This window comes from Plectropomus leopardus, chromosome 5 (assembly GCF_008729295.1).
Source record: "Plectropomus leopardus isolate mb chromosome 5, YSFRI_Pleo_2.0, whole genome shotgun sequence".
NCBI classification, from domain to species: domain Eukaryota; kingdom Metazoa; phylum Chordata; class Actinopteri; order Perciformes; family Serranidae; genus Plectropomus; species Plectropomus leopardus.
The window spans coordinates 31,794,029-31,817,293 of NC_056467.1; the positions used below are offsets into that span (position 1 = coordinate 31,794,029).

General features: G+C 38.2%; 1 pseudogene; it reads left to right on the forward strand.

Moving 5' to 3' along the window:
* Window positions 1-23,265, forward strand: part of LOC121942946 — a 49,635-nt pseudogene that overhangs the window by 7,632 nt on the left and 18,738 nt on the right.

Consider the following 23,265-nt stretch of genomic DNA (forward strand, 5'->3'; position numbering starts at 1 on the left):
TTGGTCCAATGGAACTAACAAGGCAATAGATTTTTGTGCCGTTGGAACTATGGGCAGTCCCTGTTTTGGTGCCAAGTGCACAATAATACCTGTATCGAGCTGTATTAACAGGCAACGTGTTGCTTTAGCAAAGCTCTTTATAGCAGCCATTTGTGTTAAAATGCTACCTGTCCTGTAGGGGTCACTGTCATGTCATGGGTGTCGATATAGGTAGGAACCATCATTCAGTGACAGGTGTTGCCAGACAGAGGAGCACAGTTTCTTTTTAGCTTAATGTCGGGTCATGTCACACTTAATGTAGAGGTGAAAAGTTGTTTCTTGTTTGATGTTTATGGACACAAATTGGTGAGTTCTTGCATGTTTCACTGAATACCCAATGGTGAGAAATAAGCTACAGCAAAGACAAGACAAAATTGGACTCTTGTTTTCACCAGAAGAAAAGCAGATGGAAGGCAGGCGAGCGTGTCAATTAGTAGCCTGTGTAGGTAGCCCTTCAGTGGCTTTAAGTTTAGGCTTAGCTGCCATACTCTTCTTTCTCTTTCTTGTCCAAATATGGTCAATCTTTCCTCAAATGCAACCAGTCCTGCATGTTTTGGATCTCTCCCTGCTCCAGCACAGCTGATTCAAATGATCATCTCTTTATGAACCACAGAAACTGCTTTATGACAAGGTGATCACTTAATTCAGCTGTGTTGTAGCAGGGAGAGAGCCAAAACATGAAGGACAAGTGTTAGCCAAGGGCCAACAGAGTTAGCCAAGAGAGTTAGGAATCATCTCGGGTTAGCACTTTTGGAATATCAGCTGAACATATTATGGACTGACAAATCACAGTTTAAAGCTCTTAAGTCGGTGTGCACTTGCGGAGCGACAAGTGGAGTCTGACACCATTTGACAGGCATTGTAGCCAGCAGATCCACTGCTAAATTTTAGTGAATGCAGTGTAAATGTCATAAAGACCACGTGTCCAATAGAGGTGTAACAATCCAGCGATCTGCATCGATATCAAATGAGCAAGGATCACGTAACATTGATTCAAAGTGTAAACATTGATCCATATCATCCGCTTTCAAATGTGCTTTTATTTTGAAAGCCTGTGTCACTGTCACACAGATGATGGCCAGCCGCCCAGAGAAAGATGATGAGGAGAACGTCATTTACTCAGGAATAAATCAGTGTGGAAATGTTTAGGTTTTTGGAGAAACTCAGTCTTAACAGACACTGCATATGTGGTATGGGAACAAAAGCCGTACTCCAGAAACACCATGTACATGTAGGGCATCTTATTTCTCCAACTTCTTGCTAATGTTACATTTGCTGCTCTGTTTCAACAATGTTGGACTAAAAAAAAATGCAAGCAGACTGAAAGTCATCCATGCTGTTCTGTCAGGAGGTGCAGGGACTTAAATCAGCGGTGAGTTTGAGAAAGAATAAATTAATGTAAAGTGGTTAAGTTATGAGCAGAGGAGAAGTCCGCTAGCTGCTAAGCTAATTTATGCAATGTAAAATGCCATAGGCTAATGCTAATAATGTTAGCATGTTGTATATGTGGTGGAAACGTGACTTACAAAAGATGGTTGTTTTGTCTATGATACTTGACAGTTATTATTGAGTTGACCTTTATACTTTTGTTTAAAGATCTTGTTATTAATCCCCGTTTTGAGCATGTTAAATGAGCAGATAATATCGGCCCATATCAATCGCAGGCCCTTAAATCAAATCAAAATTGTATCAAGACAGACTTAGTGATATTTGCAAATATTGTATCGTTGCCCAAAGTATCAATATAATATTGTATCATTTAAAAAAAAAGTGATTTACACCCCTAATGTCCAATACAAACACAAACAAATATGGGAAGACTGACAAACAGCGAACTGTTGGCACACTAAAATGAAGCACACCCACTCATTCAATATTTAGAGCCCAGTAGCAGCATGTGCAAATACTTTACATGTATATAATACATTTGGTGTGTGAATTATACTGTTTTCTCTTCTAACCCTTTGAAACCTGGATTGACATCCGTTTGCTTGTGCTGCATTCAGACACCTTTCACAAGCATTTAAAACCAGAGCAGTTTGGTTTGATTTTTTTCAGAAACTTGGAGTATAAAAGGCAATGAGCAACTTGGCAAGAGAGGCCCAAGAAACTGACAAAAAGGAGAGAGAGAGAGAGAGAGAGAGAGAGAGAGAATGTTTTTGAAGGACAAAATGTCCAGGTTTTACCTCTGTTAAAAGGGTATAACTCGGCTTGATTTGCTTTTGGGACTGACTCAGACTTCTGCTGACTGCAACTCTGCATGCAATCATGTCAGGATCTTCCTCGTCTTACAGTAAAAGCCTGACTCTCTTTATCTGATGTGGCTTGTGCTACTAAGTTGCACTTCGTTCGACATGGTGCATCTCTGGTTTCAGGCCTCACAGAAGCTGTGGGCTGCACCTGTGTAAAGTGTGCAACCCCAGACGTGAGAAATGAAGAAGTGAGACAAAGAAGGAACAGCAGAGTACACACAGAACCTGCAGAGTCGAGTTTACGGTGTCAGGTTCTGCTGAAACACTGTGGTTGATTGTGTATGTCTTTGTGCGAACGCATGCATTTGTGTTTTAACCCTTTGAAACCTGAGCAAATTGACTTGAATCTGTAAAAAAAAAAAAAATGGGGAGAAGGTGACAAGCAGCAAAACAGGAAGTTGTCCAAAAATTAGCAAGTAATGTTACAAGAAATTTCCCTGAAAATAAGCACACAAAAAGAAGCAGAAAGTGACCTCAAGAAAGTGCTAAACAAATAAATACTTTTTTAAAATCTTTTTTTCAGTATCATAATTGTAAATATATAATTAAAATAATTATACATATAATTTTTCTGAATTGTTCTTGTCATCTTTTTTTCAATTTGCAGGACATTTGTTGACAAGTTGCTTGTCATCTTTTATCCAATGTTTTTTTAGAGAAATCAAACTCATTTTGTCATGTTCCAGATGTTTAAATGCTAACAAATACAGCACAAGAAAGCTGATGTCAATGCAGGTGTTAAAAGGGTTAAGATGAAATGTGCCTGAATTTCTGGTTGTCACTGATTTATCTAACCTAAAAATGAGGAAGAGAGATCATTTATGATGCCAAGAACATCAAACAAATTGTAGCCAAACGACATCCCTTAACTGGTATTTTTGTGTGTGTGTGTGTGGGTGTGTGTGTGTGTGTGTGTGTGTGTGTGTGTGTGTGTGTGCTTTAGTACTTTGTCAGATTAAATGTGCTAAAGCAATTATACATGGGGCACTGGTCCTCGTTTATGGAGATGATCGAGATAACCGTTGCACTGCTTTATTCCAGAAGAGTTATAGCAGTCACTAGACAGGTCTCCATTAACCCTCATACTGTACAAATTGAAACTGCAAATAGAAAATACGCCTAATGGAAAAACGAACAGAGCTGCTGTTTGCCAAATACGGTCAACTGTCAATGAGATCAACGTATCATCCCTGTAGAACTGTTAATATGATATCTTGTGAATTAATGCCCCACTAAGTTATGTTCTTGATATACAGTTTCATAATTGAAGTAAAGTTGCTGTGGTTAGCTTTAGGAAGAAGGTACCTTAACACGGTTCTGAAAACACATCTCCAGGGTAAAGTCCATAGTTTTGTGACCCAACAACCCCCCCAACTTCCCTGCTTAAGGCCCTGACACACCAAGCCAACAGTCAGCCGTCTGTCAATGTTGAACCGTCGGCAAGCGTCTGCGGCTCTTGTTGACCCTTGTAGGCTTTAAGCTGCATTCATGTGATTTTGAAATGTTAGAGTTGCGGAGTTGGAAAGTCATTCTTCTCATTCTTTTGATTTTGTTGATAGCTGTTTCCTGTTTATTTATGTTTTCATATATTATTTTATTTTATTCTATTTTATATTTCTATTATTTTCTATTTTTATATTTATTCTTGGTCAAGCTGCCTGGACATCAGTTAACATTAATACCATATAACACTTAACGTGATTAAAAATTGATATTTAATTTGCGCATTAATAAAAATGTTTAATTTTTGCCAGCATGTAATAGCCTTCAAGCCCACTCCTCCCTTCTGTTAGGTACCTACAGCAATGAATCTGCATGTAGCCAAACGGGAATCAGAGAGGTTGGAAAAACCAACAAGGAATTATTGACTTCCAACTTGCAATGGAACGCAAAGTTCAAAGTTCACAAGTAGGGTATTTATTCATTGATTTTATGTTGCAAAAAGAAACATGAAAGTCTCTAAAGCTTTTGTTAACCTCAGACCTTATCTCTGGCATCTGACCAAAAAGCCACTGACTTCCAGACGAGGGAATGTGTAAACAGACTGAAAACACAATGGCAAAAAATCTGCCCATTAGTTTATGGTACGGAACTGCTGTTTGCTAGATAGAGATAAACAGAAGTAGTGTCAAACATCACACTTGCTTTGTGTGTGTGTTTGATATCTAGGTCAACAGTCAATGCAGAGGTGGTGATTGTCTGTCACTTTGGGGTCTGAGTGTTGATGAAGCGGTGCTTAGAGTAGCTTTGGCGGAGGTGGTAAGGGCCGGTGTTGTGAATATACATAGCCATTCACTTTTCACAGATTTCTCTCTAACTTGTGGGTCATTTCTTCTTTTGTTGCTCATTACCTTCTTCCCATGTTTTCGGATAAAATGAAGCCAATTTGCCCATCATAAGGTTAAATACAGGTGCATCTAAAGAAACTTAAAATTTTGGACTCATTACATAAACTAAAATATTTCAAACATTTTCTATTTTAATTTTTATAATTATGGTGTAGTAGTGGATCCCCAACCAAGCACTGAGTTTTTAAATTTACATACTTAGAATTTTTTGAATGATGAAAAAATTGATAATTTGTGATACCGGATTTCTAATTTAATGTGCTATAAGCCATAATTATCAAAATTAAAACAAAAAAGGCTTGAAATATTTTGATTTATGTGTAATAAATATACAATATATGAAAGTTTACCTTTTTGAATTCAATCACTAAGAAACTAACTTTTTCACAATATTCATTTTTTCCATTAGATTCACCTGTAAGTAATTTGATTGTATTTATTGAAAAAGACAATGACCGACTTGATAAGAAATATAAAAAGATTGCAAAAAAGAAAAAAGGGACAAGAAAAAAAGACAAATATATAATAAATAAAGGGACAGTACATTTTACATATGCATGTACTTTCTTAACATCATATTAATATTATTATTATTATTGGTAGTAGTAGTATTTTAAGGTAATTACCTTGTAACTCTATTAATTTCTTGCAAATTTTGGGGCCATTTCCTGTTTAGCTGTTAGGCTTCAAAGGGTTAAAGGCCTTAATTTGCTAAATTTATTTTTCAACTTTCAATACTCCTTAATATTCAGCAGACACCCTATGCTCAGGTAAAAGGCTTTAGCAACAAATCAAGTATCATCTGAGCCGTGTAATCACAGAGGTCAGTGAAGGGAAAGAGCTCTAAGACAGCATACTCTTCAAGATGGAAACGTTTCTGCGGCTTCCACTGTGACGTCCACCTCGTGTTTGTGTTTAGTTGTTTACTTGCGGGGCGTCTTTCCTCCCAGTGACCTCTGTAATGTTACACTCCCTGACACACTAACATACCCTCACTCGTGTGGGAGTTTCCATTGTCATTGTTGCTTTCATTATCTTACATACCTTTCAAACACTAAATGCTTGCGTTGGTCTCAACTGAACTTAAGGTTTGGCTGCACTATAAACAGGTTCTGCTGCTTCCCAGAAGCAAGTCTTTACCTGCTATGAACCGTGTTAACTATAAGTGTTGTGTAATAATGTCCAACAAGGTACTTTACAGGTACATGTAATGTGCTCTCTAACGATAAACATGACTAAACTTTTTCAGAAACACATCAGACAGTTATTGAAGTTGTGTGCTGTCGTGTACCTACAGAAAACACCTTTTTCTGTCAACACTAATTTGTGAAATGAGCAAGTTATTTAAAAATAACCAATCAGAATTTTAGCTGCTTTAATACGCATGTAATTCATGTCTTTGTGTCTTGAGGCAGCATGTGCATGAACTGCAAAGAACTGTAAAATATCCCTTTAACGTTGTGCGCAGCTGTTTGGTCAAGCACTTTTTGAGTCACTATATTTTAATTTACCCTTTTGAAGTTAACAAGCAAATTGGCATGATTTCCTTCAAAAACACAGGGAAAAGGCAATGACAAATTTTGAAGAAATAACCCAAAAAATTGCCAAAAAAACCCTGAAGAAATATATGAAAATTACTTACAAATGACAGGAAAAAAAACTCAAAGAAGTACAAAACAGGAAATAACTTAAAAAGTTCTTAAAAATTATAATAATTATTTTAAAATAATTTCAAATATATGATTATATATATAAATATAATTTATTTTTAAAAAACTAATTTTCCAAATCTAGTAATTTCTTGCAATTTGCAATTAAGTTATTGCCAAGCTGCTCCCGTTTTGCTGATCTCATCCTCTGTTTGGAGGTTAAGCCGCTCCTGAACCTCATTGTTTTTTCAGTTTGTGGAAATTGACAGCTGCTGTTCTTCTTCTTTCTATTAGCTGTTGTGCCAACAGTTGCTTTTTAAATCTCCCGCAGTGGGTCGAGCACATAAACATGTCTTCAAAAATGTCACACTCGTGCCGCCCATGCTCACGTTTCTGACTTTACGTTTTACGTAGAGCTTGTTTCAGTGCTCATACTAACTCCAGAGACCTCTCTGTCTATCCTTTCTGTGATCGGACGCTTTATACAGAATGACGAGGCAGCAAAGCGGCGTGATATTCCCGCCTTGAACAGTGTAAATGCGACTATAGTGTGACACATAGGGCTGTTGAGGCATCTGTATTTGGTGAGTTAGGAGTGAGAATGTGCTGGCGAGCACAACAAAGTTTAATTCAACTCCATACCATAGATACCTCAAAACTAAAACTAAATATCACAAAGGGAAAAAGTTATGATCAGGCAGCGAAATGGTTAGCGTTATAGGTGTTGGTTTATGTCTCTCAAATGAAAACAAGTTGTTTATGACCGTCCTCCTCAACACTCCGACTTTCCACTGTGCCATTTCAAACTCAGAGGGTGGACCATCGCCAACACTAACATGCGTCCGACTGTGGAGCTTCCATGATGGGTTTTCATTTGATTTTCTGCCAAAATGAAAGTAGCGTTTTGACAGCGCAGGAGGCCGCCGGCTGTCTTTTCGTTAAAAGCCGTTTATTTTCGTTTGCATGGTTTTCATTTAATTAGCATCTTAAAACCAAAAACATCCTGTTCATTTCATGAAATATGAGGAATATGAGATGATATGACATTTCGGTGATAACAGTGAATCTAAAAACAGTGTATGTGATGACTTGGCGGTTTGTCCTTTGATGATCATAATACTTTCCAGCTGAAACGTATTTGCTCTTTTGAAGATATTTGCTGCTGAGATACTCGTGTGTCATGTTTTTGAAAGTCTCTCTCTGAGACAGTGGAGTTTCCGTTGTCTCTGTGTTCGACCAGTCCTGGCCTTGCTGACTGATGACATGTCTGACTGTCGTGTGTTTCACGGGGGACAGAATGTGAATGGGTATTTCCTCTCAGTGAAACAGGTGGGCTGTTGTGTCAGAACTACAGTCTTGTATTTACAGTGGTGGAAGAAGTACTCGCCTCCTTTACCTTTGAGTAAAAAATATCAATACCGCAGTGTAGAGATACTCTGTTAAGAGTAAAAGCGACGGAAAAAAAAGAAGATATAAATAAACAGAAACTATAAAGACGCATTTAGAGACAATAAAAAAAGTAAAGCATCAGTAGTGTGATTAATAGAGGTAGAGTCTCTATCAGTGACACTTAACTTTCTTTGCTTGGAGGCTTCTTGTACTAAATGACAGGAGGCCTGGGGCCAATCACAGCAGCCCCATACATGCCTCTAGGATTTTAGGACATTTCTCAGATTTTAAGACATTTCTAGGATTTTACATTGTTTTTAGGATTTCAGGATGTTTTTCTATGTTTTAAAGACATTTCTGTTATTGTACAGTATTTCTAACATTTTAGATTGTTGCTAGGGTTCAGCACTAGGGGCTTAACTAGGACCTCTGTTGGGTGGTGCAGTTGATCCTCCACTGGCACTTTTTTGTTAATAAGCTCTATTTTGATGCTGTTCTATGCACTCTGCCACTTTATGTATACTGAAATTACAAAGATAATGTCCAGTGTGAATGACTTTATTATTATTGGTAACTAGAAAATGGTTGGGAGCCACCCAGCACCCTATCAGGAGTCAGATTTTGCCCGTCGGCGGTAAGTTGAATGTCACTGGGCTACACCATTTTTACAGCAGCATGTTATGGTAGTTTTTAGTGTTTGACATGGAGTGTCCTTCTCTCAGCTTTAATGTAATGTATCATTAAGAGACTTTCATTCACAACAGCACTATATTAACAACAGCTTTAGTACAAAACAGTCGGAAAGGCAGCTTAGACCCATTTAGATAATATTTACAGTAGGTTCCAAAATCCTGAGACCACTGGTACTTCTATAGTATTTTGCATTTTTTTCAAATGTAACAAGTTGGGTTTTTTTTTTCTAATAACAAATAGTAATATCAGCATAACAATGTGCCAGGGATCATGGACGACCCACTCTCCTGAGCCACAGAAGTCTTGCAAAAGTTTTAAAGTCCTGTTCACTGCCCCGTATGAATATTTAGTCTGGCCATGATCTGACACTGAGAAAGCTCTCATTTGCTTAGAATAACAATTTGACTTCTGGCACTTTCACTTAGTTCTAAAATTTGACCTTTTGTGCAAAGTTAAGTCGGTCAGTGCTACAAATATGCTTAAACTTGCTTGCTTACCATTAGATTGTGCAGGATCTGAAATATTCCTCTTCATCATGTATGTCATGACCCTGTTTTTGTGTTTTTAAATGTTGTTTTTAATTTTCAAATATTCTGATTATTTTCAGGTTTATGTGAAAAGTTTTTTTAAGTTTAAGTTTTTTTGCTTTGGACACCACTGAGTGTGTGAAGAAAGTTGCCTTCATGGTTTCTGTTTATAAATAGTGTGAATAAGCAAAGAGAAGTGACACCATTTTCTGGTATCACACTTTTAAAGGTCATAATGTTTGTGCGTGTGTGCGTGCGTGCGTGCTTGTGTGTGTGTGTGCATGCGTGCGTGCATGCGTGCGTGCGTGCGTGTGTGTGTGCGTGTGTGTGTGTCTCCTTAATGCCACAGAGTGGTGTGCTGGGCTGTTTGTTGCACTCCACTGATCTGGACAGAAAACATGCAAATGGAGCTCTGCTGGCTCTCAGATTATATAATGTTCTGGAAAAAAAACAAACCAAAAAACTAAGTAGTGTATTACGATGTTGATGTACTTTTAGTAGGGCTGCACCTAACGATTATTTTTTTTAAAGATTAATCCATTGATTATTTTTTTGATTAATTGATTAATCTATCGATTATTTTTTTCATTGATTTTTATTACCTAATTATTATAACAACAAATTTATTGAAAATAACATTTTAAAACTTGTAATACACTGCAGGGCATTATTCCCCAACAACAAATAGCCCGGTCTTAACTGGTAATCTGTGTTTTACAGTCTGATATAAAGTCTCTCCAAAATAAAATTAATGCAAGAGCTTGTTCCACACAAGTAAAAAGAATGTAGTGCAATCTACATGTAGCAATCCAACAGCAAAATAAATAAAACAATGTAAAATTCAAGACACTCTTAGGAGGAGTAACAAAACAGTTAGTCTTTGTTACAGTAACAAACCTCAAATCTAGCAGTCCAACAAAACATTTTACAGTAAAGTTAATGCAATTTGAATAACACTATAACTTTTCTCTAACAGAAATAATTATAACAAGTACAATCTTTCTGCATCAAAATAGTCCAGCCTTAACTGGGCCTTAAGGTAAACCACTGTCTGCTGATATGAGTGCTGTATTTTCATATTTATAAGCACTTATTCCACTCATTTATCTTTTTGTATTTCCTCATCTCTGTGACATAGAGAGACTTTAAACCATGGTATAAAGTGGTATAGAGTCAACAAACGAGCATCACGTGTAAAAAAACGGCAAGCCACTGTTTCTCTAGATGTGCTACACCTGACACGCAGCTCAGACGCGCCTGACAGGCACTGTTAAGGCGAGCAGTGTGCACACTCTAACTTGATATGAGTGCTGTACTTTCATATTTATAAGTACATATTCCACTCATTTATGAAGTTATACAAGCTCCTGCACAGCTGACAACCCCATCCTGTAAATGTTTCAAAATAAAATGCATTGTATCAGCAGCTAATGGCATTCTGTCCACAGAGACACAGTCAGAGGGCTTTTGTTTTGAAAGGGAAGCAAAGAAGTTGAGGTAAAACAGACATCTTTGTGTTTCCTCATCTCTGTGACAGAGAGAGACTTTAAACTGCAGTATAAAGTGGTATAGAGTCAAAAAATGCGAGTGTCGCGTAAAAAACACTGAGGCACTGTTTCTGTAGATGTGCTGCAGCTGAGACGCAGCTCCGAAGCGCCTAACAAGTGCTGCTCAGGCGAGCAGTGTGCACGCTCTAAGGTGATACATGAGCGTTTACATACACAACATAGTATGTAAACATGTTCCAGACAGTGTTATAAACATAGTTCCAGTGTAATTTTAGTAAAACAACAAATCAATATTAATGAAAATAAATCAAATTAATAATTTGTGCGAATAAACATCAAATAATAACATATATAACAATTATAGCAGTTAAGATTTTGCTTTTTTAAACACAGACAGACTTTTCTACAGTTTATCAAGATTTTACCCTGTTTTTCAATTCTTTGTTGAACGATGTGTCTAACACTTATACTACTGACAGAGTATTTTACACTGTAGTTTTGCTACATGTAAGCTGTAAGTACTTCTTCCACACTGCCAATAACTGACTGCAAAGTCTAAATTTAACATCCTGTACATGTGTCTTTGTGTGTTCAGGCACGTAACAAGCAGAATGGAGAGCTGGCGGCCCTGAAGGTCATCAAGATGGAACCAGGTGAGAAGTATATCTAAATGTTTCTCATTTTAATGGACACGTTTCCAGCCTAGTGTATTTACTCAAGTAATGTGTAAAATATGAAAAGCAAAAGCAGTAAAAACTGTTCCTGGTTCGCGTTTTTACTCTATTATATTACAGTATTCACGTCTTCAGCTGCTCTCACATGGATCAAACAGTTGTAGCATGTAAATACACATATCTTTATGTCCGTGGTAAGAGTAGAGGTATGTAAGAAAAGTGTAAGAAAAAGAAAGAAAACAAACAAGAATCTGAACTTCAAGAAAAAATCAAACAGCTAGAATCCATCAATGCAACCAACCTAACAGAAGACAAAAAGAAGAAATTAAAACAATATAAACTAGAAATAAATGAAATCCTGAATAAAAAAACTAACTTCATGATCAGCAGACTCCGACAGGAAAACTTCCACCACAATAACAAATCCGGTAAATATCTCGCAAACCAAATCAAAAGAAATAAGGAAAAATCCACAATCTCCACCATCATGAACTCAGCAGGGAAGTCAACAAACTCACCCAATGAAATAAATCAAATATTCAGAGAATTTTATGCCAACCTGTACTCCTCAGATAACAACCCTAAGGAAGAAGACATCAGACCATTTCTCACCAGCCTCAATTTACCCCAACTCTCCCCTGAACAAAAAAACACATTAGACACACCCCTATCAACTGAAGAAATCCAATCTGCCCTCAATAGCATGCCTAACAATAAAGCACCCGGTCCTGATGGCTTCCCTGCTGAGTTCTACAAACACTTCTGGTCCATTCTAGCTCCACTTTTCCATAGAATGTTAACTGAAATACAACAAAACTCCAGACTTCCATCCAACATGAATACAGCATCCATCTCACTCCTTCTCAAACCAAACAAAGACCCCACCCTGCCTTCAAGTTACCGTCCCATCTCACTCCTCAACGTCGACATAAAAATTATCACCAAAGCACTCTCCCACAGATTAGAAAAAATAATTCCATTCATTATTCACCCGGACCAAACAGGATTTATCAAAGGAAGAAACTCAGCCAATAACACACGCAGACTATTCAATATAATGCACCATTCAACCACACATAACCATAATTCAATCATAGCCACCTTAGATGCAGAAAAAAGCCTTCGACAGAGTTAATTGGTCATTCCTCATCCACACCCTCCACAGTTTTGGCTTTGGGGAATCATTTATTAACTGGATTAGAACACTTTACACCTCACCTACAGCCACAGTTATTACTAACGGGCAAACTTCACAAAGCTTCACTCTTCACAGGGGGACCAGGCAAGGTTGCCCACTCTCTCCCTCTCTGTTCACCATTTTCATTGAACCCCTAGCAGCAGCCATCCGTCAGAACCCCCCTCATCACAGGAATCCAAACCCCCAACATGCACCATAAAATCAGCCTGTATGCAGATGATATATTACTTTTTATTGAGAATCCACAAACATCATTACAAGAAGTAATCAGGGTCATCAAATCATTCTCTCTTCTCTCTGACTACTCAATAAACTGGAACAAATCCTCCATACTGCCATTAAGCACCAACAGTCCAGATGTGGCAGCCCTTACAACACCCATCCCCTTCTGCACAAGTCACATCACTTATTTAGGCATCCACATTTCCCCCAGGCTGTCAGAGTTGACCAACTTGAATTTCACTCCACTACAAAAAACAATTCAAGATGATCTCCAACGATGGATGAACCTCCCACTATCCATTCTAGGCAGAATAGCAACAGTCAAAATGACAATCCTCCCCAAAATCAATTATCTCCTTTCAATGATCCCCACTCATCCACCTCTCACCTGGTTTCATTCGCTCGATTCATCCATCAACAAATTTTACTGGAAAAATAAACCCCCACGAATTAAACTGGCCACTCTTCAAAAATCAAAAAGATTAGGCGGACTCAATGCTCCAAATTTTCAATATTATTCATTAGCAAATCAACTTCAATACATCTACAAATGGACCCACCCCACTCAGTCAGATAGCATTTGGTTAGACATAGAACAAACAGTTAGCAAAGACATCCATATCTCAGATTTACCATTCCTCAGTCAAACTATCAAAAAACACCCCTTTTCCAAAACCCCACAATATCATCAGCTCTGACAGCCTGGTGGAAATTCTACAACATTACTAACTCCACTCTGGCACCTTCACTTTTCACCCCGATCTGGCATAACCCGGACTTCATCAGCAATAAACAATCACTATATTTCAGCACTTGGGTAGACAAGGGGATTACTCACCTCAAACATATCTTCAACAATAACATCCTGGTTCCATTTCCCCTCCTGGTCCAGAAGTTCGGCATCAGGAGCCATCAATTTCTACAATATCTACAGGTTTCATCATCCATCCAATCAACAATGAAAAACAAGAATATAAACTTAGACCCCCCCCCCCCCTCAGCCTCTACATTCATTAACATCTCTTCCTCAAAAAAACTCTTATCTAAAATATACAAATTGTTATCACAGGCCGATACATCACCCTCCATACCTTCAGAAAAATGGGAAACTGATCTCTCCATTACTCCTGATGCTGACTTCTGGCCCCAAATCTGCCAGAACATTTTCTTCATGACAACAAATGCCAATTTACAACTCATACAATACAAAATCCTCCATAGAACTCATCTGACTGGACACAAAATGCAAAAAATGGGCTTCTCAGCCTCTGGAAACTGTTCACACTGCTCACTAAAATGCACTGACACCTACATTCATGCAACCTGGCACTGCACACCTGTTCACCGCTTCTGGAGAAACATCACAGAAAAACTTTATCCCAGATTATGGGCTGCCACATCCCACTTTCCCCTTCCCTCTGTTTATTAGGAGACGTATCCACATTAAAACTTGACAACACACACACCCGTTTACTTCTAGTGGCGCTGACTGTCGCCAAGAAAACTATCCTCATGAACTGGAAGTCTCGGAACTCCATACACATCACACACTGGAAAAACCTGCTCACAGACTACATCTCTTTAGAAAGTACAAACTCCTCTGACAATGATCATAACCCTACCTGGCTATCATTCATCACTTTTTTACAATCATAACCTGCCACAAACCAGTCACATCATCCGCCCCAGATCTCTGACACCTTCATTCCCATCCTTAGTAATTACCACCAATGCATATATTTATTTATTTTTATCTTTCTTCTTCTGCCTGACGACCAATAACCACTGGACACATATTTACAAACTGTTATATCTCCTTAGAAAATACAAACTCCTCCGACAATAATCATGACACTATCTGGCAACCATTCATCACTTTCTTACAATCATCACCTACAACAAGCTATTATTACATCAATTACTACAGCCTCTGTAACCTTCACTCCCATTCATTGTGATCAATATTTATATATTTGTTTGTTTATTTTATCTATTTATTTATTTATTTATTTATTTGGGGGGTGGGGGGGGGGGGGGGGGGGGGGGGTAATTGATACAACTATCGTTATTACTATAACTATTATGATTCACATGATTAACATTTATTAATATTTATAAACTTATATATACTTACTTACTATACTTATATATATATATTTATTTATTTATACTTACTAATTACTACTCTGGTCCCTGCTGGGTCACGCTTGCTGGGCCATGGCCTGTGGTCCCCTCCACCCCACCCCACCCAAAATCCCCCGCTCTGGACTGTTTTCAGGTGGCACATCACCTTTTTTTTAATGCACAACACACTAGTTTAGGTAGAGGAAAGGGGACACAATGTCAGTTCATAACAACCCATCTCCTCGGTTTTAATGCACCACATACCACTTAAAAGACTATCTCATTAAAATTAAAAATAAATAAATAAATAAATAATAATTAAAAAAAAAAAACAATTAATAAATAAATAAATAAATAATAAAATAAAAAAAAAAAATGCTGCTCAGGCGAGCAGTGTGCACGCTCTAAGGTGATACATGAGCGTTTACATACACAACATAGTATGTAAACATGTTCCAGACAGTGTTATAAACATAGTTCCAGTGTAATTTTAGTAAAACAACAAATCAATATTAATGAAAATAAATCAAATTAATAATTTGTGCGAATAAACATCAAATAATAACATATATAACAATTATAGCAGTTAAGATTTTGCTTTTTATAAACACAGACAGACTTTTCTACAGTTTATCAAGATTTTACCCTGTTTTTCAATTCTTTGTTGAACGATGTGTCTAACACTTATACTACTGACAGAGTATTTTACACTGTAGTTTTGCTACATGTAAGCTGTAAGTACTTCTTCCACACTGCCAATAACTGACTGCAAAGTCTAAATTTAACATCCTGTACATGTGTCTTTGTGTGTTCAGGCACGTAACAAGCAGAATGGAGAGCTGGCGGCCCTGAAGGTCATCAAGATGGAACCAGGTGAGAAGTATATCTAAATGTTTCTCATTTTAATGGACACGTTTCCAGCCTAGTGTATTTACTCAAGTAATGTGTAAAATATGAAAAGCAAAAGCAGTAAAAACTGTTCCTGGTTCGCGTTTTTACTCTATTATATTACAGTATTCACGTCTTCAGCTGCTCTCACATGGATCAAACAGTTGTAGCATGTAAATACACATATCTTTATGTCCGTGGTAAGAGTAGAGGTATGTCTTTGCAAAACTTTAATGTTTCTTGAAACCTAATTTTCATGTGTTTGCGATTTATAGTTTGTTTAGGCATGACATTTACGTGATTATAGACAATACGGATGGGTAATGTAAAAATAAAGGTTTTGTCTGCTATTATCCTTATGAGCCTGCATTATATTACCTGCTCTTTGCCCCAGATTATAACCACTCCAGTCCTTTTTACCTCCCTTTACCTGTTGGAATACCTTTGAAGAGCAGATACAACACATAGAAACCTGCCAAAAAGTTATTGCAGCTCCTATCCTGTCTCTAAAAGGTTGTTTCTGCCTCAAAATGAGTTGATTTCATTCATAGTGATATATTTGACAGACTGTAGCTCACCCAGTCCTTTTTTAGTTGTGAAAATACCTTTAAACTACCAATGCAACCAATAAAATGCAATTTCTTACTTGCCAAAAGTGTTTGCAGCTCCTATCTTGTCACTAAAAAGCTGTTTTTTGCCTCAAAATGGCTTGATTTCATTCATAGTGAATATATTTGACAGACTGTAGCTGACTTAGTCCTCTTTTACCTGTTTCAATACATTTAAAAGGCCAATGCAACAAATAAAATGCCATTTTCAACTTTCCAGAAAGTGATTGCAGTTGTTATCTTACCTCAGAAAAGTTGGTTTTGCCTCAAAAGGATTACATTTCATTCACAGTGAATGTATTTGACAGATTATAGCCCACTCAGTCCCTTTTTACCTGTGTAAATACCTTTAAAAGACCAATGCAACAAATAAAATGCAATTTTCAACCTCAAAATGACTAGATTTAATTCTTGGGGGTTTTATTTGACCAATGTAAATACCTTTTAAGGGCCAATTCAATGCATAAAATTCTATTTTAATCTAGTCAAAAAGTGATTGCAGCTGCTATCTTGCCATTAAAAGATGATAAAAATAATAATCATGTTTTCTCTGTCTTTCAGAGGATGATTTCTCGATCATCCAGCAGGAAATCATCATAGTGAAGAGCTGCAAACATCCCAACATTGTGGCTTATTATGGCAGCTACATACGGTGAGCCGTCTGTCTCTGCGTCTCCTCTTGTTCATCTCAGATACAGAAGTTAACTTATCTTAACTCCCCTTTTATCTGCAGAGCTAATAAACTGTGGATCTGTATGGAGTTCTGTGGAGGAGGCTCCCTGCAGGATGTCTACCACGGTGAGTGAGTTTTAATTCATCTGAGGCTCAAGTTCTGTCTCAGCAGCGGTGGCAACATTCACTTTAGTACTATGCAAGTGCATCTTTGTGGTACTTGTACTTTACTGAGTATTTTCAGTGTCTACTACTTCATACTCTACTCCGCTATGACAGAATTTTGTACTTCTCATTCCAGAGCATTCATTTAATAATCTTTCACAGCTGGAAACATGGTCTAAGCCCAGCTTGTCGACAAAAAATGTGCATAAATAATTTAATTAAAGTTTGAACTATAAATTGTAGCTTCTTACTTTTCTTTTCTGCCAAAAACTAGTGACTGTGCTGTTTCAATGCCACTCGATGTGATCGGAATGCCACACACATAAAGTGGGAACAAAATGTTTGAACTTTTTTGGGAGAAATTTAAATAATTTTTAAACTACATACCTTCTGATGTTTTTGTACTCTCTGAGTCCCGACACTTAGGGGAACTGTTATAGGGAACAAAACAACTGTATTGCTGTGTGTTATTTCAGTAAAAATATGAGATTTAATTTTCATTTTGTTTTTCATTGGTCTTTATGGTCTTATCACAGTTTTTACATTCAAGTGGCATCACTGCAGCACAAATATTATTATCGCTCAGCTTGTCCTGAATACGATGATGTTTATAGCTTGACATTATGTGGTTGATATTATAGAATCTTTGTTAGACAATAAATCCAAGCGGACCAAAAAATGGTCAAAAATGGCTCAGGGCTCACAAATTTAATGAAACTAGACTCTCTCTGCAGTAGAAAGATGCATATCCTCTTTTAATCGGTGATACATGAGCAGAGAAAACCGAGAAAAACGACTGCGGCATTGCTCAAGAAAACCTACATCTACCAGAATGCACAACATTGCACCGCACCAATAAATGCTCCCGCTGATGGCAGACATAACAGGGCCCTGTTTCTCTGTGCCTTTCTACAGTAAAGCTGCTCAGTTAAATGTTTTCATCTCCAAATCTACAAAATGGATCCTCCTCTAAGTCTGAATAAAATATTCCAGTCCTCAGTTATGTAATGCTAAACAACATTCAAATCACCTTTCAACGCTCAATGCACTGACTGAACCTCGATTGATCATTTCTGGTCATGCACTGCACTGTGTAGGCTGTGAATTATCATCACATTGAATTATTAAAAGTAAAATGTGTTCCACAGTGACCGGCCCTCTATCTGAGCCACAGATCGCCTACATCTGCAGGGAGATGCTGCAGGTAAAGCCACACTGATTGTTAATTATTAACTCAGATTGTATTCTTGACCCTTTGAAGCCTATGCAAATTGATTTGGTTTCTTTCAAAAACATAAGGAAAATGGCTATGTGCAACTGTCCTGAAAACTGCAAGAAATTATTAAAATGTGATAAGAAAGTAACCCAATAATTAGTTTAAAAAATCAAGAGGAAAAAAAAAGATTACTAAAAAAATAAATAAATAAATTAAAAAATATCCTATTTTTTGGGCCCTGTCTTGTTAAGTTGCCCATTGCTTTCTAACCACGTATTTGAAATAAGTCAAACCAATTTGCTTTGGTTTCAGAGGGTTAATGATCTGAGACTGTTGGTAATAATATTGAAGGCACACAAAAAAAAACATTTTCGCATATTATTCCCTTAATTCTTTACTTTTTTCTCTCTTAATTGCCAAAGTGGGTTTTATGTCAATTTTATGATGATGTGTTAGTGTGTGTGTGTGTGTGTGTGTGTGTGTGTGTGTGTGTGTGTGTGTGTGTGTGCACGCGTGCGTGTGTGTATGTGCGTGTGTGTGTGAGCAGGGCCTGGATTACCTGCATGCACAGAAAAAAATCCACAGAGACATCAAGGTAACCATGTCTGATTTTTATTCTGCGTTTTTGTTCACTCCTCTTGTTGTTGGAAGTTTACTTTTGGAAAAACTAGAGATGTCACAATACCATTTTTTGCCTTCGTAAAACTGATACCTGAACTTGAATTTCGGCCAACTTTCCAATGTTAAATATCATCAACATTGCTTACTTTTTGCAAATGTTAAACTATTTACCAGAAATCAATTATTTTTCAATGCTCAGTCATCGGCCAGTCAACGCACCTCATCCTTGAATTAGTGTCTTATGAATGACGTTGTATTCTTCTTATTATTGAAAAGTTACAAATGTTAGGAAAAGAAGCAGTCAACGGTTCTGAACATGTGTCTCCAGGGTAAAGTCCAGCCTGTTCTCATTACAAAGTTGACAAATACTGTTGCTTTGACAGTGTTTTTGGTGTAAGATCCTGATGGCAAAAACCACCTTTTGCATCTGCATGAAGCGCTGCTGGACTTCATCAAGTGAGAACGCGGCTTGACAGAGCTGGTCGCCATGTTATTATACGCCACCTGATGGCCAGACGGCATAATACACACACAGGAGGGGTCACTTAACAACGTGGGTGGATGTAACCTGTTATGTGCGCATGAAACGCATAAAGATGGCATCAGATTTAAATGCTGCCATCAATGATGTAATATGAGGAGTGCGAAGCCTCCTACAGGGTGGATGGGGCGGGGCTGGATGGATCCAACAAATCCCGGACTTTCATGCAGAAGTCCGTAATTTGCTTCCCATCTGAATGTGATGTTTCTTTTCTACACCTTTCTATGTGCCTCCTTCCCTTATCCTAACCATTCATGGCAGCATGTGTGTTTGTTGACGTCCCCGCATTCATTGCCATGTGCATTTGTTGCCTTAACATGACCGAGTGCAGCGTCATCTTACCATGTGCTTCTGTTGACATCATCTTATTGACATCCTGGAGCATCAACAGCAGAAGCAGAAGGATTCCTAGAACGTAATATGTTGATGTGGAAGTCCACTGCAAAGTGGCAACGTGAGGTCTTGGGATGAGAACATGTTGGAATGCGGCCATACCCAATCCAGCATTTTCCGTTGGTCATGCGGAGATTATGGGCTCATATACCTGGGATCTGTGCGAACACCATGTTCTCATCCCAACTCGTCACATGGTGCCACTCTTTCAGAGACCTTCCAGGTCTACTCATGATGTTTTAGGTATCTTTCTGCATCAGCTGTTTAAGCTCCTGGATGCTGTTATGTTGATGTCAACAAATACACATGGTGAGATGACGTGATGGTCTTTATGCTTACAGTGCGGGCCGTCACAATGGTTAGTATTACGCAGCAAAGTCACGGATGGTTAGGTTTAGGCAAAAAAGGGCACATGGTAAGGTGTAGAAAAATAACGCACGTACATTCACATGGGAAATGAACTCCACACTCCAAGTCACTTGCACTTGTGCTGTTTGTATTATGTTGTTAGCAGCAGCTTTATTGAGTGACACTGTCCTTAAGTGTTTCATATGCACGTGACCAGTTCCGTCCGATTGCATTCTCAGGTGACGTCGCCCATGCATGTTGTATGTGGATGTGCCCGGTGCCCTCTGGCCATCCACCAGCATACAATAACACCTGCTCTGTCCGACCATATTCTTACCTGACACTGTCGAGCCGTGTTGGGTGCAGAAGGTGGCTTTTGGTTTCGGGCTTGTACACCAAATGCACTGACAGAGCAGTGCAATTTGACACTTTCGGAGAGAGAACGGACTGGTATGAATCTTGGTGCATTACTTTCCATAGGAAAACATGTAAACAGTGCATGAAAACAGCCTGCTCTTTGATGTCTGCTGCTTGCGGTCTGACATCTTAAGTCTCAGCCTCAGCTGAGTGATGTGTTGGGCCGATGCCACAACCATTCCAAACACAGAACACTATGAAAAAATACAGACAGGGCAATTTTGACAGAAAACACACCACCACACACCTCTAGGGGTTATAAGTGATTATTGAGGGGTATTACATCAGTTTGAGTCCACACATTTTTTGGGATATTTTTTTAGGAAAATTCTGCATTGCACAGATATCTTTAAGTAAAGGATCTGAATAGTTCCACCACTGAGTAAATCTTACTGACTGAGGGTAATGCAGAGGATAGTAAAAAGAAGATATTGTGCACACTACAACAACCAGCCGATCAAATGAACTTTTAACCTTTAGAGTTAACAGGTTTTGTGTGGGTTTAGCTAAAGATCAGTGAGTGGGTAAAGGAGAGTCTTTGTCTGATGAGATGATTCTCTTGTTGTGTCTGTATTGATGTTTCTCTCACCCTCTTTTGCCACCAGGGTGCCAACATTCTCCTCAACGATCAGGGCAAGGTCAAGCTGGGTAGGTGGATGTTTGCTCTGCGCTGCTCCGGTGTGGTTAAGATGAGTCACTCGCTGCAAGAGCGAAGACCCAATTGAGACATCTCAGCTGTCTCATTTCAATGTGATTTAAAGACTGAAATGGGTCGCTGCAGTTTTATGTTGGTCCGAATCCAACACTTAAAATTTAGCTGCAAAATGTTTCATTCACAAGTAAAATTCTTTACTTTTAGTGTCTTGATATGATGTTCCCATGAATACAACACTTTGAGTGATATTTTTTATCAAGAAAGAAAGAAATAATGTAAGGGTGTCTGCAGCTCCTTAAAAGTCTTAAAATATCCTAAATTTACTTATTTAAGCACTGGATATTAAAAGTCTTAAATAGTCTTAAGTTTGCATTGGTCATGTTTTCGGGTTATCCATCCTATTCTTGTGAATACAGTAGCTGAATATAGCGTCTTCAGGGATTTTCTTTAAATTCGGCACAAAGTCCTCTTAGACTTATAGATGAAATCCTTTGAATTTGGTGGTCAGAGGTCAAAGGTCAAGGTCACTGTGACCTTGTATGTAAAATTCTCCTAAACACAGCATGTCAAGAACATTTTCAGGGAATTTCCTCAAATCTGGCACAAACATCCATTTGGGCTCAGTGAACAACTGATTAGAATTTGGTGGTCAAAGGTCAAGGTCACTGTGACCTTGAGTCTGTCTCATTCTTCTGAGTGCAATATCTCAAGATGGCCTTGAGGTGATTCCCTCAAATTTGGCACGAGTCCACTTAGACTCAATGATTAACTGATCAGATTTTGGTAGTCAAAGGTCCCTGTGACCTCATGTTTTTTTCTTAGTTTGTGACAAGATTTCACACAAATGTCATATAGCATAAGATGATGAAGTAATGACATTTTAAATCCAAAAGGTTGAAGGTCACCTTCCTGCAAAAACTCTGTTCTGGCCATTACCCAACATGTCATATCTCAGGATCAGAAGGGGAGACATTTGGTCAGAATAAGTGACACTAATCTGTAAACTGTGCTGATTGTAGAGATCTTTTGTTCTGCTGGGAAAGCTATATGTGAGGGGCTGTACTCGTCTCATAATTATGTCATTCAATTGAGATTCATCTGGTAAATACAACTATTGTACATTTGGTTTTAATGCTATGTAAAGTTTTAAAGTTTGAAAGGGCTGATATCAAAGAAAAGTCTCAAACTCACTGAAATCAAGACCATGATTTTAACATTAATCCAAAGAGTCACTCAGGATTCACAGGAACCTGTCTTGTTAATATGGTTTTTTTAGTAAAATTGAGTGATTGGTTATTGTGATTGATATTTATCCTTTTTGTTTCCTATGTTGTGCAGCTGACTTTGGTATTGCAGCTCAGATCACTGCCACCCTGGCCCGCCGAATGTCCTTTATTGGGACGCCATATTGGTGAGGTTAAAACCCGGAGATCAGTCTCTGTGCAGCTTTGAGCATTACGGGTAGTGTAAATAGATGGATATTAGTGACACATTATCTGTGAAGCAAAACTCAGTTGTTGCTGTTCTTGTCCTGTCCTCAGGATGGCGCCAGAGGTGGCAGCAGTGGAAATTAAAGGTGGCTACAATGAACTATGTGACATTTGGTCAGTGGGTATCACAGCCATAGAGCTTGCAGAGCTCCAGCCACCGATGTTTGATGTACACCCGCTGCGGTAAACACACACACACACAGACACACGTCTGAGTGCGCTCCTTTATTTACTTCAAGACATTTGTCTGACAGCTTTGCTTTCCTCACTTTTCACACTGCATTGTTGCACTGCACTATTGTTTCAGTTTATAAAGTGAGTCTGATCTGAGACAGACAGCGATGTGCATGAATATATGGCATTCATGCACATAAATACAAACACAGAGAGATTCTCATGGACTGTTTTTTTTTCCTACAGAGTCCTGTTTCTCATGTCCAAGAGCGGCTACCAGCCTCCGAAACTGAAGGACAAGTCAAAATGGTAAAATAAAAAAACAAAAAAAAAACACTGTATTTAATCACTAACCCCTTGAAAAATGGTTTGGTTTCTTTAAAAAATGGGGAAAAGGCAACAAGCAACTTAACAGAAAGAAAGAAAGACAGAAAGGAAGAAAGAAAACAAGAAA